This window comes from Ursus arctos, unplaced genomic scaffold (assembly GCF_023065955.2).
Source record: "Ursus arctos isolate Adak ecotype North America unplaced genomic scaffold, UrsArc2.0 scaffold_23, whole genome shotgun sequence".
In the NCBI taxonomy this organism is placed as follows: Eukaryota; Metazoa; Chordata; class Mammalia; order Carnivora; family Ursidae; genus Ursus; species Ursus arctos.
In genome coordinates this window covers 12249957-12269374 of record NW_026622908.1, presented here as the reverse complement: position 1 = coordinate 12269374, position 19418 = coordinate 12249957, and positions in this window count along the sequence as shown.

The window sequence follows — 19418 nt, the reverse complement described above, 5'->3', positions numbered from 1 at the left end:
CGGTTTTAGAGATTCAATAGCAACAGAGTAGATACGGTCCCATTCCAATGGAACTTACTTTTTTACAAAGGAGGCAAATCAGTCAAGGTGCTGTCATGTGATTGGGAACTATTTTGGATTGGATGGCCATATACGTTTTTAAGGATATAAACTCTGAAACAATTATGACAAGATGAAACCAAGAAAATGAAGATAAGGAAAAAGAACCCTCAACAACTCCTCTAAGTTCCCTAAGTTGGATAATTAAACTGGTGTATTTCAGAAACAGAAAAGATGTCTCTGTGTCTGAAGCAAAGTGATGAAAGAAAAATATATATTAAAAAACTTTGGAGAGGTAAACAGGAAATAGAAACATATACAGCCTTGGGGCGCCTGGGTGGCACAGAGGTTAAGCGTCTGCCTTCGGCTCAGGGCGTGATCCCAGCGTTATGGGATCGAGCCCCACATCAGGCTCCTCCGCTATGAGCCTGCTTCTTCCTCTCCCACTCCCCCTGCTTGTGTTCCCTCTCTCGCTGGCTGTCTCTATCTCTGTCAAATAAATAAATAAAAATCTTTGAAAAAAAAAAAAAGAAAGAAACATATACAGCCTTATACAGTCAATTGATAATTTATATTTTTATCCTAAGAAGTAATATTTTTAAGCTGAGGAAAGATATTACAAGTTTTATGTTTTTTAAGTTTGTTGTACCAGGGCCAGAATGGAAGTGAGAGATGGTGGTGGCTTAGACTAGGGTTCTATCAATAAAGATAGAAAAAAGTGTATTGGGTTTTATATATATATATATATATATATATATATATATATATATATATATATGTATGTATCTCCAAAACATATTTCTCATATACACTTGGTCTTCATCCATAGTTCCTAGCTTATAGTTCCAAAACCCTTGGAATTTCCTGAGGCTAAGAGCAATGGGAGTATCTTTTGTTATAATATTTGGTATCTTGTCTTTAGTTTCTTAAATCCCTTCAGAGCCATAAATGTGAAATCGGTGCCTTGTGGTTCATAACAAGCCAATTTTGCCACCACAATTGGGTGTATGCTAATGAGGTGACTTTCGGAAAGCACTATGAATAGAAGCTATTTGCCAGGGGAAACAACAAGGAATAGAGGATTGGAACTTTCAGTCCCACTCTCCGATTTCTGGGCAGGGGAAAGGGACTACGGGTTCAATCAATCACCAACAGCCAATGAATTAATTGATCATACCTATGTAATAAAGCCTCCATAAAAACCCAAAGGAAGGGGTTCAGAGAGCTTCCAGGTTGGGGAATCAGAATGCCACATGCCATGAAACTGGGCCCCAAACTCCATGAGGAAAGAAGCTCCTTTTTTCAGGACCTTGCCCTATGTATCTCTTCATCTGGTTGCTAATTCCTATCCATTAACATTCTAATGAACAGGTAATCTAATGAATAAATGAGTGTCCTGAGTTCTGTGAACTGTTCTAGCAAATTAGTGGTACCCATGGAAGGGATCCTGAAAACCTCTGATTTCTAATCATTTGGTTAGGAGTATAGTAACAGACTGGAACTTTAAAGGTCATCTAGTCCAAATATCTATTCAATGTTTGCTTTCCCCTGTGTCTGCTTCTCCAAAATGGCTGTCCAATTTGCTTACTCCCCTGTGGAAATGAAGTTCCTATTCATATAATGTAATGCATTAACTTATTTGATAATTGTAATTAGCAGACCACTCTTATATTAAATGCAAGATCAATTTTCCTGTAGTTCCTACCAGCTGGTCTTAGTTCTGTTCTTTGGGTCCACGTAAAACAAGTCTTGTTTCTTTTCTACTGAGCATACTTTCCAGTTTTTGAAGACAGAAATCATTTCATTTCCCCTCAAAAGTCTTTTCTGCAGACAAAACATATAGAATGATTATTAATGATATTTCTAAGTTAAAAAGTGTCTGAAAGTCATTGATCTCCCCTTTTTCTTGGTAAATATTAAAAAGGAGCATGTTTTTATTCTTCAACTAATTGTTAAAATCATTTCTGCTTCAAGAGGAGAATGAAATTCTAAGTAGGATATTAATATTTACTTATTTCTACATGAAATGTAACATTTCATGAGAATAATTACTGCATAAGCTGAATGAATAAGGATTCAGTTTAAGTTGACAACTAGGTTTGATCTTTAAACTTAGATTTACTGGGACCTTAACCGGTACATATTTAATGTGATATAATTTGGCAATAGGAATTTAAGACTTCCTGAACTATTAACTTAGATCCAAAATCTTTCTGGAAATTAATGAAAATTTTTTCTAAGTATAAGGAGTTTCATGGTAGCCATGACTGGATCTACTCCATTTCTTTTTCATTTTTTTTAAATTAAAATTTGGGAATATTCGCAGATTTACAGAAATACTGCTAAGATAGTTCACATATACTCCTCACACAGTTTTGGCTCTTCCCATTGTTAACATCTTACATTATATACATTACATGTGTTGAGACTAAGAAACATTGGTACATTATTATAAACTAAACTCCAAATTTTATTTGGATTTGACCAGTTTTTCCATCAATGCCCCTGTTCTGTACTAAACCCAATCTAGGATAACATAGTGCATTTAGTCATCATGTCTCCTTAGTGTCCCCTAGTATTTGACAGTTTCTTTGTCTTTTTTTGTTCATGACCTTGACTATTTTGAGAAAGACTAGTTAACGATTTTATAGAATGTCCTTCAAATTGTTTGATGTTTTTCTCAAGATTAGACTAGGGTTATGAGTTTTTGGAAAGAACATCAGAAATAAAGTGACCTTCTTGTAACACCATAGCAGAGTTTACATAATATTATTGATGATGTCAACCATGATCATTCAGTTAAAGTAGTGTTTACCAGGTTTACCTACTATAATGTTAATATTTTATCATATTCTATTAGTTGGAAGTGAGTCATTAAGTCTAGCCCACACAAAAAGGGGGAAGGGGAGACCAAGTTACACCTTACTATATTGCATATATTATTTGGGTCCAATGACTTTTAAAGTTATTTTTTCATTGTATTGGTCTGTTTAAGAAAGGCAACATTTTCCAAAATAGACTTAAGTATTCTACATTACTTTTTCCTCTAACGTTTAAAACATTAGCTCAAAGGTTATACAATATTAAATGTTCTTATGAAATTGCAAAAGAGCATGAACTATACACTCTAAATAAATCTCATGTTCCCAGATACTAGAGGATATGTAGTTAATATTAAAAGTTCAACTTGTCTTATCTTTATGGAAGAACAATATGCCCAGAATACCAAATCTTTTTATGTTAAGCAGAAATGCACATTAGAAGCATTCTCGTATAATGAAAGAAACTGACTTTAAGAGAAACCCAAATTGTCTCCAATGTACAAACACACATAAACTCTCAATTTAATATTGAATCATTGTCAAGGAAATAATGTAACCATGTAAATATGAGACAAATTCTGTGGCTATTTTCAATTTTTATGCAGAAAAATGACTTTTTTTCAGTCACAAATACCCACTAAAGCTTACTTTATTATTCTTATTACTTCCAAAGTAAACTGTAAGAATGTAAAATTGAAGAAAAATCATTTATAGACCTTTTTTTGAATCTTCTGAAGGATGAAAAGTAAAAATGATTATATAAATAATAAAATCAAACAGAATTTGAAGGAACCTTGTAGAAATTTAAAATCAATATTTCAGTGAAAGTAAAATAAAGTTGGACTATCTAATAGCTTGAAAGGGAAAGAACTATTATACTCTGGGAATTTACTGTGGACAGCATACCTATTGGGTCAACAGTAGGAAGCAAAACAACACACAAACATAAGAACAGGATTATTTTGCACATTAGTTAACAATATGTTACAAATGCTCTACATGAGAAAGGTGTTCCCCAAAACAATATACTTTGAGAGTCAGATTTCATTTTAAAATGGTTAATAAGGTTACTTTGAACATGTATTTTGTACAATGTTTCTCAGTTTTAGTTTGCTGATGTCTGTCAAGTTAGACTATGATTCTGGAATTTTTAGAGGCCATTGAGGCTAATTTTTTTTCCATTTTTGGTCATGTTAACTTTGATCACATATATAAGATGGAATTCCACTATAAATTTCCTTCTATAATTAATAATGTGTGAGAAGATACTTTGAGAATATTAAAATCTTCCATTCTTCGTTAAACTTTCACAAATTAGTTTTAGAAAACATTGAAGCTTCCTGCCTAAATAAATTGCTACTTTGAAGCTTCCAAATGGTGCTTTTCTAACCCCATGATTTCTTTATATTTTTTTGAGTTGGTAGGCTACTATGAGAGCATTTGCCAATATGTTGAATGTGTAATGGAACATTATCATGGTTTTACCATACAACTTTAATATGCGATTCCTCATATTCTCTGGATTATCAGCAAAGTTGAGCACATTTCCTGTGTTGTGTTGCTTATCCTTTTATTTCTGTGTGTGGGGTCACCTAACTTGTCCTCTCTTTGGACAAAACTCTGTTCTTGCTGCTCTCACTTACATTGTAGAGCAGTAGCCCAGAAAGAACAAGTAATGCCATTTTTTCTTAAATCAATTCAAGTCTTTGAGTTTCTTCAGATTATGTAAAGCCCAATTTATAGGACCTCTCTATCTCCTTTACCCATATCTTATTCAGAAATCAGAAGTGCAGACTTTATAACCTACCCATATCACCTGAAAGAAAACTTTTATTTTCCATTTCCTGTAATTTATCGTTCCTAATATATTTAATGTTATGCCTCATTTCTTGCCTACTAAACATGAACTTCATTTTCACAAGCTCGCTTTTAATTAAAATCTCTAGTTTCATGGTTGAGATCTTTTATCAATTATGTGAAATCATTAAATATTACCCATAAATAAGAATCCACCCCAGAAGTAAACACTTTCTATATAAGCATGTTGATGAAGTTAATAAAATCACCGGGAACTTACATAAAATGACTACATTTATGTTTGTCGGTACATTATTTCAGTTTCCTTCATCCTTATTCATTAAGGGATGCAAACTTGAATTATTTAGGTATTTAATAATGTTTTCTGGCCTTAAACATTTATTTCCTTGCCTGCCAGCTTCGCAGATCTCTCTTAACTAGGCTATAATTTCATATGGAAATTTTAATTTTTGAAGAAAATACTGATTAACAAATACTGTTATCAATACATAAGAGAATCTATGGCCAACATTTATTAAAAGTCTCTCAAAGACTCCCTACTTTGAAAGGCTCTTACAGATATTAGGGAAAGATGATGGATTTGATGCTTTCATTCTCAATTCATTTCCAATTTTGATTTTTTTTAATTGGCTTCCTTATGAGTATTAACATTTGCCACAACACAGTAAGTGGAGAGTTGTATTATGTGACAAAGAGAGCTGGATATGTAAAAGAAAAGAAAGTAGATCAGAGATTATTGGCTTGAATAATGACACTGATCACTAGGACTTCTTTATTTTATAGTTAATATCCAACTACATGAATAATAAAATCACCCTGACAATAACAGAATTCAAAGAATGGAAAAGAGTCTATGATTCAATTACCAAATCTTAAATTATTGTAGGTGATGAGAAGTCTTTGTGTGACAATAACAAAGAGGCACATACAAAAAGTATCACAAAGGGTTATGAGGAAAGGTCAAGAGTGTTAATGAAGACTTTTTTATTTGCTTATTTGTTTCAAGAAAGTGAAAAATATAGCCTTCACTCCGATTTTAGTTCCTACATGTAAAGAACTTGTAAATTGTTACTCCTGCACTTACAACAAGAAAAAACTGGACAAATTAAAAATAAATGACTTCTTTTGGATATATCAGAAACTGAGGTCAAAGAACAAACCACTACCCTGATATCTGGAGACACAAGCATATATAGAGAATCACAGCTAACTTCTGATTTTTGTAACAGGAATCCCTGAAGCAATAAACTGGTATGACTTAAATGCTACTTTTGACTAAGTGATGGAGGCTGAGTGCAGACTATCATGAGAAACTTCCAGGGGCCATAATTTTAGTGGGAACCCCTTACTTATGATCTTTACCCTCAGAAAGTACACCAGGTTCTTAAAGATCCAAGGAAGCCTTTTATGGTACCAGCCGGGAAAAGGTGAAGAACAGTCATTTAGGATACATACCCAGCACCTTCTCCATGACAAAGGCCTACTCCGAACCCTACCAACGACGTTCTGTAATAGTGGATTACACATCTAGAAGGGCTACATGACACAAACTGTCTCTGAGGAGGAGTACTTAGAGAAGTCCAAGGTAAACATGTGAGCCAGTAACAAGGGCACTAGAGGAATTTGAAGCCTAAGGCAACTTAGCCATGGCAAATATTAAGCATATCCCAATTCCTAGCCTGATTAACATAAATCCTCGCACTGAAGGTTTATATATACCTCAATCACTAAAATCCAGTGCAACCTTGTCCGGTCTTCAACAAAGAATTACAAGGCATATGAAAATGCAAGAAAAAACACTCTGAAGAGACAAAAAGCACCAGAGCCAGTATCAAATAAGAGACGGATGTTGGAATTAGTAGAGAGGGAATTTAAAATAATTATAATCAATATGTAGACAATATAACAGAATAGATGAGTTACGTAAGCAGAGATATGGAAACCCCACGAAAGAAACAAAGGTAAAAGATAGCAATCGAAAACACTGTAACAGAAATTAAGAATGCCTTTGATGAGCTCCTTATCAGACCGGATACTACTGAGGAAAGAATCACTCAGCTTGAAAATAGTTCGATACACATTTCACAAATGAAAACGCAAAAGAACAATAATAAAAATAAAACTAGAACAAAGCACCTGAAATTTCACATGGTAGCACATACATGTAATTAGAATTGCGGAAGGAGAAGAAAGAGAGTATGGAGCAATATATATATATATTAGAAGTACTTAGAGCTGGGAATTTTCCAAAATAATTATAAGAAACCAACCCAAGAGACAGGAAGCTCAAAGAAAATCAAGGAAGACACCCACTACATTCCTCCCCTTCCCACTCCCAGGATATATCATCCTCAAACTCCAGAAAATCAAAGAACATGAAAATGTTGCAAGAAGCCAGAGGAAGGGGAGAGAGTACTTACAAAAGACAATTATAAACTTTACATTTGACTTGTTCTCAGAGGTGTGCCTGGGTGGCTCAGTCAATTAAGTGTCTGCCTTGGGCTCAGGTCATGATCCCGAGGTCCTGGAATCAAGCCCCATGTCCGGCTCTCTGCTCAATGGGGAGTCTGCTTCTCCCTCTGTGATCTCTCTAGTTCTCACTCTCTCTCCAATAAATAAATAAATAAATAAATAATCTTTGACTTGTTCTCAGAAATCATGAAATTAAGAAGAGAGAGGAGTGACATAAATAAAGAATTGAAGGACACAGGGGAGGCCTATCTAGAATTTTATGTTCTATAAAAATTCTCCTTCAAAAGTGAAGGAAAGAATTGTTGAATCACTCTATATTGTACATCTGAAAGTAAGATAATGCTGTATGTTAATTATACTGAAATTTAAATAAAAAAAAACAATTAAAAAAAGTGAAGGAGAGAAAGATTATCTCAGAAAAACAAAATCAGAGAATTCACTGCCACCAGTTCTGCCCCCCAAAAAATGTTAAAAGAAATTTTGATATGGGCCAGAAACTTAATTCTACATAAAGAAATGAAGAACACTGAATAATGAATAAATGAGGCAAAAAATTTTGTTTTTTCTATTTTTAAAAGATTTTAAGTAATCTCTATACCCAAAACGGGGCTCAAACCCACAACCTCAAGATCAAGAGTTGCATGTTCTACCAACTGAGCCAGCCAGGAGCCCCCGTTTTTTCTTATTCTTAATTGAAAATACAACTTTTTTTTTTAAAAAAAGGAAGTACTAAGAATAACAATATATTGGTTCATTATACTATACGGATAGGAGAAATGGATGCCAGCAATGTCAAGGGACCAAAGAAAGAAAGGGGGAGTGCTGTTACACGGCACATGCGCTGCACATGAACTGGCACAGTGCTATTCGAAAATGGACTTAGTTTAAAATGTATATTGTAGATTCTAGGGCAACAATACAAAAAAAACCTTTAAAATAAGAAAAAGAATTGATATGCTGAGAGAAGAGATAAATGGAATCATAAAATTCTCAATAAAGTCAGAGAAAACAGAAAAGAACTTCCATGAGACATTTGGAAAGTGAAGTATTCCAAGATGGTCTAGGTTTGGATAAAACAAGCACACACAGATAACATTGCAACGAGAGAAAAAAATGTAAAAAATTTCATTTAGCCATGTTAAAAATATACTAAGGGCTATAGAGGACCTCATGGGAAGTGCTGGGAGGACCTGAACTAAATAAATGTAAAAAAATAAAGTTAAAATAAAATAAAACAGACAAAATGTTGGAGTAGATGAGAAACATCAATGAATATTTAAGGGAAAATTTTTCAACACTTTTAACTAGTTTTTATATTAAAAAGTTCAATTTGAATCAAAATCCATTTGTTTGTCAAAAGATGTTAATATAACTTTGTCGTTTAAAGAAGAAAGCCCCGTCCGACTTGAAAAATAATGTCACCCCTGAAATTCAACTTAAAGAAACTTAATTATGTGAATTTTTGTTACTGCCAAGGAAAGTGTTCCTGCCAATAAAAAAACAAAAGTGACAAATATTCTTCCATTTGTTACCAAACATTTGTACCATCCTCAATTACAGATGGCAACTATCAAAAATTAAGAATTGTGTATAGCCGTTTTGGGCATAAAATCTGATTTAATAAATAAATCCACAGAAGCAAGCTTACTTTCAAAAAATGGAAAAAGTTATTTTCTTTACCATTTTAAAATCTAAAGAAAATGTGATGGCTTATTTCAACACCCCATGTAAACAAACCCAAATCCACTCTCATCTGGCCTACATTTAAATGCAAATATAATTTTCTGTATAGACTATGACATGGAAATCAATGCCGAAGTCTTATAGACTGTTTTTGGCTTGTCTTGAAAAGAAAAGCAGATCTGGTTCCACAGTTGACTAGTTAACACTGAAAAGCTAAAACCTCACTCGAATAAATAAACTACAGGCAATATCAACATTAAGAAACATGCCCAAATACTATCTTATGGAGAGTTGAAAAAATAAGACAGTAAATCATCAGAAAAACTAACAAAAAACAACAATGAAAGGAAGCCTTTGGGTTTCTTCTGAACTAAATCAATGACCTCGGTTTGGAAAACTATATTGATGAATAAGCCATATAGATTACCTAACAGAATCTGATGTAATACATTTTGAGATCTGAGTAGATGTGAAAAAGATGCTTCATCAGAGCTCAAGAGATATACTAGTTAAGTTTCACCTAAACAGGCATGAATACAATGACCATAAAATTTATTATCCAAAAGGGAACACTTCTGGGATAGGGACTTGGCACCATTAATGCATAAATGACATGCAAAAACCAATATTTTCGGGGTGCCTTGGTGGCTCAGTCATTAAGCGTCTGCCTTCAGCTCAGGGCCTGATCTCAGGGTCCTGGGATCGAGCCCCGCATTGGGCTTCCTCCTCCACTGGGAGCCTCCTTCTTCCTCTCCCACTCCCCCTGCTTGTGTTCCCTCTCTTGCTGGCTGTCTCTCTCTCTGTCAAATAAATAAATAAATAAAATCTTAAAAAACAAAAACAAAAAAACCCAGTATTTTCCTGAGTGAACTGCAGCATATAGTCATCCTGCATTAATCACAACAATAAAAAAACTATTCTCTCCCTGATACTACCAACACTTTTGTAAAACACAACTGCAAGAGGCACCATACCCACACTATGCTATGCTCCAGAAGGCCCCAATCACAGAGAAATCACGGTGAATAGTGCCCCTGGAGCTGTGTAAATGGTGGTTCTGATCCTTACTCTAAGCCAGGCAATTTCCTAAGGGTTTAAGCCATATTAACTTACTTATTATTCAAAACCTCTGAAATACTTGTTAATGGATTTTAAAATGAATTTTGAAATCCATTTTAAATGGATTTATCAGAAGACTTACCCTTGAAGAATCAGATAGACTGATAGAATGACTTGCCCAGAGTCACACAGCTAAAGTTGGTGGGCAAGGATTTGAACCCAGACGGTCTGGCATTCCAGTTCTTACTTTACTCATTGCACTATACTCCGCACTACTAATTTCTTTTCTCTAATATAATATTTAATTACTAATTAACAATCAGGAGAATACTGTGAGAGTATAAAATTTTTAGGATGCATAATGTTCCCAGAATGTATTATATTCACATAATTTCCATTGCATTAATAAGGAATATGCATATAAAGTGATAACTTGTGAGTTGGGAATATTTCACAAAGAATAGGTTAAAGTGACAGACTTTGTAAGTCAGAGCTTTACTTCTGGCAATTTTATTTGAAATTATTAAAAAACTTAAGAAGGCACTTTTTTTTTAGAATTATATTCAAGTATTCAATATTCTTGCTTCGTATTTCCAGGCTCAACAGAAATGGAAAGAGAGGCTCATGTGAAAAGATTCACACCTTCCCTCTTCCTGCCAGTCACTCAGCTGATAACTCTTTGAACTAGTATCACTCTCCACACACTATAAATGTTCTTCCAATAAATTATTTCCCTAAAGGAGGAATTCAGTGTAACCTTGGTTTTAAAAATCAGATCAAATGTGAAGTAAAACATACATATATTATTCCTGGGTCTACAATGTTTATATACCGTGTTTGTTTTCAAACCCAAACTTAACTATGCAAATCATCCAGGAGAAAAGTGGGTGCATAATGGGCCAAGAATTAAACTTGAATATATGTTGGGAGGAAGCTACTCAGAAAATAGCAAGAAGAAAAAGGAAGCTAATGAATATATCAAAGATAAAATATTTAGCATGAGAATGGTTCCTCTCAGCTTCATTTAGCTTCATTTTTCTACATTCGGTCTAATGCAAAATTTATGTCATAACTTGAACAGTGAATGCTAACAATGTGTTCCTTTTTTTTCCTTTCTTTTTTATGAGAATCAACTTCCTGTCACCTGCTACAGAAGCCCATTGCTACAGAGGTTGTTATTTGACTTCCTGGACTAGTTGCTATAGATGGAGGGTACACTGCTTTGGCTGATTGCTGCAGACTGTGGACCAGTGTTGTATTTTAATGTATAGTCTAGCCATTGTCCTTTTACAAATTCAGTGTCTGAGGTATATAAAGGTCCAGTCCCCTATATCCAATTTTGGACAAATATGAAAGGTCTTCCAAGACTAAATCTTCCTTTAAGGTCAGCTCAGGATTCAGTGGAATTCTCCATCTCCTCAGTCCTGTTTCCTTTCCACTCCATGCATTAAATATCAACACCAAAAGCACTCCCTAATAAGCACTTGCTCTCCAATCTCCATTTCAGAATCTGTTTCCTGGGGAACCTACTCTGCAAAAAGCCATAAGGGCTTCAGCTGTCCTAGGCCCTATGTGCCTGTTCCAAAGGCTAAGAAGCTCAACATATTGGCACACGTCTAGCCCATGTGTAACACATCAGTATACTGAGATACCTCAGTGCCCAAGGCTATGATGGCCTTAGAAGAGAGAGAGAGAGAGAGAAGAAAGACAACTATGAATGTACTTCAACCTTTTAGGAAGTAATTTTGAAGTTACTTAGGGAAAAGTCACTGCACGCAGCTGTAAGCAATTAGCTACCTTGCTTCCATCCGCTATTCAAAGAGACTAGAGAGGCAACAGGAAAACCATTTTGAATGTACAAATGCCCTTGATTCAAATTACATTTAGGGATTTATCAGAATTATTCTTCTATATTAACTATTGTGAAAACACATCATACATACATTCACATGAACAAACAATAAGAGTAAATAACCAAAAAAAAAAAAAAGAGTAAATAACAAATGTGTAAATGTGAGTGAATGTTTTAGGTTTTCCAATATGAAAATATAAAGTTATATTTTAACCAATGGTTTACCACACTCTCAGAGGCTTGAGACCATTGCTGTGGATAACAGCTGTTTCCAGGGTGGTAATTATCTTATGGGAACTGGGATTTCCTTTCTCCCAAGAACTGAAGAGCAAGTAAGTACACTCAATGAGGGAAATAAAGTAATACATAAGAGAATAGAAAAGTTGGTGTGCTAGAACATTATGGTTCTGCTCATGTATCTTTCTCATGTATATTGGTGGGGGTCCTAGGAAAATCCTAATTGTGTAAGATCTGAACCCCCTAAGCTAATGCTAGACTTTAACAAGACCTTCCCTTTCTAATCACCATATCTTAAATTATAACCACAATGATGTAAATTTTTTTATACAATAGTTCAAATTTAGGTGTAAATCTATGTTTTAATTGTAAACACATAATAGGCTTTTAGTGATATAATTTGAAAGAAATAGGGTCTCCCTTGTGCATGGGAAGCGAAGCTTGTAAGTGCCTGACCACTCCTGATATAAAAGTCATGGCTACAGGTAAACAACATAAAGGGTGTGTCTTCCTTCCAAGTCAGTAACTGTTAATGCACTTAAGGAGTCAGGAAAATTGCTCTGCAGAGAACTGTCTTTTAGCAACCCATTAAATTTCAGGACTATGTCTCAGATATAATCTAACATTACATTTAATGGTTATAAGTAGTAGTTGCGATTGTTATTACTCAGGGAATAAGAGTGTGCCAAAGTAGAACTTTCGTTCCCCACATTTGTCATTGAACTTCTTCAGAGGTGTTTAGGAGCATAAGATTAAAAAGAAAGGCTGGTCTCAAATGAGTAACAAGTACCACATCCTTCCCATCTGATTTGGACATGTTCACTAATTAGACCACTCTTGCCACGTGCAAAATTCATATTCAGGCAAATTCTTAAGTTATTTTCCCAATGAGTTTGTCACTTCTGTGTGGTAATTATTCATTCCAAAGTCATCACATAACCATTCTATGATGGGCAAAGAATCTGGCATTTGTGTGCCATCATAAATACTTAAGAACAAAACTGATTAACTGAGGATGAAAATATATGAGAGCCCAATATAACACATACCCTAAGATTTCTAAAATTATCTATTACAAATAGCACTGCAAAAAACCCTTCAAAGTATAATATTCAACAAGAGTTTCTGACTATTTTTCTATTTTGGACGTGTCTGCCTTTCATTACTTTTTCAGGTTCTGGGAAGACACAAGTTAATGAACAGAATTACGACAAAAGCATCCTATTGCCCTTGAGTGCAGACCACATTTAACAACATGCTTCATGTTTCTGATTTATTTCTTCTCCCATGTAGAGTAAAATGACAAAAGAGGAGTTGAAAATGTCCTCATATTCCCCAGAGAAATTGTCTTTGATTTAAAGAACATAAGGCAGAGCTGTAATTGCTAATCAAGAATACAAGCTCCTCTTTCATGACTTCAAAACTAATGACAAGTTTTCATCATTTCCCCGTGGCTGAAAAATGATCGATACTTACCTAATCGTCATAGCCATAAAATTGGATCATCTAATTCTAAAAGAGAGGTGGTAATATTTCTCAAAAATTATTTTGCATTTCTTCTTCAGAAATTATGATCTTACGAAGAATAGTTTGCTACCAAGAAAACAACAGTAACTACAATGTTATTTATGTGAGATAATCATTACACGGTGTCTTAAAATTTTGAAAATATAGCTGGAAGAACTGGCTTTGTTACTCTTTCAGCTAATATTTCTAATCTTAAAATACTCATCTGATGCTTCAAGTTTGTCAACCAATTATTTTTTTTAAGATTTTATTTATTCATTTGAGAGACAGAGAGAGCACAGCAGGGGGAGAGGCAAAGGGAGAGGGAGAAGTGGGCTCCCCGCTGAGCTGGGAGCCCTATGTGAGGCTCAATCCCAGGACCCTGGGATCATGACCAGAGCCAAAGGCAGCCGCTTAACCATCTGAGCCACCCAGGTGCCCCACAACCAATTATTTTTCAAATGAAATTATGTAAAACCTAAGAATAAAACGCAGAAGTTTTCTTACTTCCTGATAGTGCTCTTTAAGTGCCTTAAAAATTTGTTCCCCAAAATCTAAGTTTTCTTTGGCTTAAAGACATAACAGTTAGGAGCAGCTTTGACTCAGATCCTCCCTTAGCAAGTAAAAGCCCCAGCAACCAACCATCTATATAGATAAGGCTGCCCAACATCCAATCCTCTCTGGCAATCTGGAGCTGCCTGAGTATACCAGTTCTCAAAGCAGCTAAACACAGATCAATTATTAAAACTGAATATAAAGACTAAAAGAGAACATGTTAGCGGAGTACCCCATGGGTAAATGGTAGGAGAGTTGTAAGAAGCAAAATTTCTGCAAGATTCTTCTCTCTCTCTCTTTTTCTTTGTATAAATACATATGCAAAAAGGTCTTAAGAGAACTTCATTATTGATCTACGTCCCAAGTACTTGCACTAAAGCAAGACTCTGTGGTCTTGCTTATACCTCAAATCCCATCTCAGCAACTTTGAGAGTGACAAGTTTTGTTCTTTTTCATATAGTTTTTCTTTATTTCACAAGCCTCGAGCTTCTGAACATCACATTCAGGCTCTCTACTCATTAAGGAGTAGTTTTAATCTATTCTTATATCTCCAGAGAGGATTTATTCAGTTTAAAAATTAATCAGTTGCTTGATTCTTCTGTTTCATTGGACTTTTTAGCTTCTCATCAGCACCCCTCCAAAGAGGTGAGCAGACTGAATGGAAGAAAGTGAAACAAAAATCAATCACAGCCCAATTCCCAATGTATGATAGAAACAAACCTCATTTATAAAATGAAAAATTTGGAATAGAGGCTATGGCAGTACAGGTGTTCTAGGAGGTAGGGTGTAAATGTAGTTCAGGATTCAGCATATTTGTTAGGGAATCTTTGGAACTGATATATATGGGAGGGAGAGAAAGGAAGCAGCATTAGGCAGACGGTGCAGTTGAGATGCAGGCTTGACTGGGTCAGTGGACTCCACAGGGAATCTAGAGCCATAGTGGCCCATAAGAGCTGTGTCATGGGTGATAGCTAGGTTGTTATACTTCCGTCTTGATCAGTTATTGGGTGCTGGCCATGCATGAAAGGGCACGAGCTTGGGTGAGGTAGCAATCCCTGGAGAGGCTGAGAGTTGAGTGCTCCCCACTGACAATGCTGCCCACTGCAGAGGCCACAAGTATTTAAGGGGGATCGGGGAGGTGAATCTTCATGCCCACAACAGACACTCCCGAAGGTATTTTCTAATCAATCTCCATTCCTCCACTTCTTGATGACAACTCATTTCCCTCTCCTTATGCTTGCAGACAATGCCGGTGTTTCTCAAACTCAATTATAGATTTCATTTACTAGCAATTAAAAAGAATATCAGAGATATCTAGTGTTGATTTAAAGTACCATAATCATAATGTCTTTTACATATCTGCAAATGTAAATTTTTTAAATGTATGCCTCTTAAAAAGTATATAAGTAAATTAAGTTTAAAATACAAATGTAAGCAACATAACAAATCAAGAACTTCCAACTTGACATTAATAAGTTAGAAATTTCTTGGTTTAACAGCTGAAAGATCAAGCCTAAAAACAGATGCATGTCTCCAGTTTGAGAAAAATAGTAATAACAAGTAATTCAGAGTAAGCTGGTTGTAATAAACAAGTTTGGAGAAATGGTATCATAGTCTACAAAGCTGTCCTTGAATGTTTGTTTCAATAAGGTGACATTTCATAACACAGCAAAGCTCTCTTTTCCCTTGCAGATACAGTTAGCACGGAGGTATACTGAACTCCACCCTGAGAATCAGGAACAGAAAGACTCACAAAATAATAATAAATGTTTCCTCACTATACATCATTTACTCTTTTGAGCATTCATTCACTCAACTTGCAAGAGAGAAGTGTGTGGTAGTTCTGTTAACAACACATTTCATAAATAGAGAAACTGAGGTACAAAGCCCTAGCACAGTTTCTCAAAGCTTGACCGTGTTTGTGTGTGGATACACTTACACGTATTCTGAATTTTAAAATTATTTATTTATATTTCTTATTTGATGTAAATATACTAGTATGCTATCCAATTTGTCACAAAATCATTATTAATTTTGTTATATTTTAGCATGAATACCATCATAAGCACAAAGTACCCACATTGTTTATTATTACAGTATTTTAAATTTCAAATTACCGAGTAATTTCTGTAATATTTTATAGGATATAATGGAAATAAAATTACAGATGTGAAATACATATGTAATAGTTAATGAAACCAACATGGAACACGAAATCTAACTACCAGGAAATCCAATGAAAGGGAGAGGAGAAGCAAAAATCCTCTAATTTTACATATGAGTAAAGGAGGTTCTTATAAAAGTTCATAACCTCTGTAGCAAGAGACAGAATCAAAAATAAAACCTAATTTCAGAGCTTAAACTGTTGATAATTATGTTATAATGTTTTCAAAATTTATTGAGGGAAATATTTCACACAGAAGATAATAAGGGACTGAATTATGGAAGTTGGGATAAAAAGGAACAGTTTATATTCCAAATGCCATAGAAAGTCAAAAAGAATAAACACTAAATATTTGTCATTAAATATTCTAGTAGATGGTAAACTTAGCTGTATAAAAACCACAGTGTTAAAAAAAAAAGATACGCAGTTATGCAATGATTTATTTGCATAAAGAAACATTAGGCCAAAATAAGGCGCACGATATACAATTTGTGGGCAAATAAAGCAATAAACTTTAGTTGGGTAAATGCCTGTCTGAGATGCTTGCAGACAATGTTACTCAAGACTATAGAACAAGAAAACATTTTCGTGTTTCATTTTATGGTCAATCAAGTCCATTAGACATAAGGATAAGAATAAAATCTGGGATAATAAAAAAAATCAGTATGAGATTTTATTAAAAGGAAAAAGCCCCCTTTTTCTTTTTTCGTTCTTTCATTTTCAGGGGACATGTCTGTTTTATCTCAATAGCATACACCATTTTTGAAAAAAGGTAAACAGAGTCTGATTTTTCCTTCCCCCCCATAAAACATATGTTCTTGAAAAATCATGGTGATTTTTGTGAGACCAAAATTACCATGCACCGGTTACCAATCTCAGGGGTTTGGTACATGGAGAATAAGAAATCTCATCACAATGCCAGGAACAGAAATCCAAACACTTCTGCCCACTGCGTCTTGGTATCAGAGTTGCCAAGAAGAATACAACGCAGTCAAGCACTGGATGGAATAATGCTTTACTTAAATAGAGAAGAGACAGAGTAAGATCAGCTTCAATAGTTGGTGTGCTTCTGTGGTGGCCAATGGTTCTCTCCCCGAGGTCTCCATGTACCCCTCTTGTGCCGCAGTAGAGAGATCCCATCCCTCGCCACAGTGGGGCTGGCCAGGTGACATATGACCCACACGCTTTAAGCAAAGACTGTGTGATAAGCTTGGCACAGGCTGTGTGGGCTCTTTCTGTCTAGGTAAAGAAGTGTGCCACCCTCAGCAACCACTCCTACATGGTGGACTGGGGGTGCATAGACAGCATGCGTAAGACTGCCTTTCCCAAAAGTTTTCACTGGATTAATTCTGTAGTGTCTATATCTCTTCATCTCCCATAAGATCTACAGAAGTCCAAGATTTTTCACAGTATCAAAGAGCATTGAAGGGTTTTGCAAAAGAATCCATCCCTTTGGAAATTTCTCATAATCCTAGCTGATGCTTTGTGTATTGTGGAAGCAATATTCTGAATAATAGAAATTCAAGATAACATGCTCGCAGACAATATAGACCAGGATCATTTACTATTGCCTGACAATACACTCCCCCTTTTTCCACTCATTTGGTAGAACTTATTTCTTCTCTAGAAGTATTTTATGTCTTGACTCATTTTCTATACTTTCTGCAAGACCTTTGAAGCAGCAGGATCACTTGATGGTAAGTGATAGCTTTAGTTCTCTCTGCTCTGCCCAATAGCACAGATTTCATGAACTTAATTAGATTTTGCTTTTATCAATTTACTTCTTGAATTCAATCAGTTTCTAAGGACATATACCCTAGAGCACCAAACATTTGGTAATTGCCTCAATATCTGGTTTTTGATCCACTTATTAACAATTCTAAAAGGAAAAAATGAAAAGCTGTTTATTCCTTTTCCTGTTAGTGATATCTTGGGGTCAGTGGGGAGAATATATGTTCAGAAATAAAGAGTTAGGTACCAAAATTTGCTGCAAATCTTCAATATAGCAAGTTCTTACATGGTTCAGTGAGTGTTACTTTTCAAAAATATATAAGTGCTGCTAGAGGCCACTGCTTTAACAGCACTTGTTAGCACTAAAGTAAACTCCTGGGGCTCCTTTATTGCTATGTCTTATTGCTTCAGCAAAGTAATCTTAATTTCACTTTGCTGGTAGCCTGTATATTGATACAATATACTGAATATTCATAACCCACATAAGGACCAGGACATAACCATGGAAGTATAGTTGGGTAAATTTAAAAAGGAGAATTTATTTAATTTGCAAAATCTGTTAAAAATGCAGATTCTAAATCCCAATGCATTTCTTTCAGAGATGAAACCAACCGAATCAAAGATTCTACAGAATTATGAATGCTAAAATTCCTCTTGGATATTTACATATGCATAATTAAAATGTGGGCAATGGTTATGGGCTGGTGTTTGGGTAATATGACATTGTCTTTGAAAATATTACAGCATTGAGGCATTAAGCAGAGTGAAGAGAACCAGGACCCAGGACAAGAAGGAAGTGGGGCTTGGAGGCAGTATTGCACAAGACCCTGGCAGTTTATTTCCAACAACTGAGGATTATGACAACTTCTCTGGAAAACAGTTCAGACCAGGGCAAAACGAGGTTTCAGGTTTCCACACAAAAAAATGGAGTAGTGGGAACTATACAGAGCTACGATTTGTGAGGCACCACAAGTACTCAGTGGTATTAAGCAAACCAGATGCTTTTGGTCCCAATGGAAAGAGAACTCAAAAGGAAACAAGCCTAATCTAGAGAATTATAAACTACTCTTAATTATTATCCTTCTTAGCAATCTATCTCCAATCTCTTCATTATTGCCCAAATATTTTTTTACTAAATTATATAATAAGCAGCCAAGTAGGCTAGTCTACATTTTACCATTTCCTTTTATTTTTCTGCATCTGCCTATTTCTTTCTGGAGCAGTGCTAAAATAGTAAAATGAACAATGCACTAATATTTAGGTATTCTAATTGCATCAATATTTATGCATACTCAATAGTCTTCTCTTCTTCAAAAAAATCATCTCTTCTTAAAATTACAGCCTATATCTTCATGACCGAGACTAGAAAAATTCCACTTTCTAAAGCTATTACCAGCACACACCTGCTGCCCTTTGAGCATCTCTCCACTGTTCTGATCACTACCGTGTGTAACCATCACACTATCCTGATCATTACATC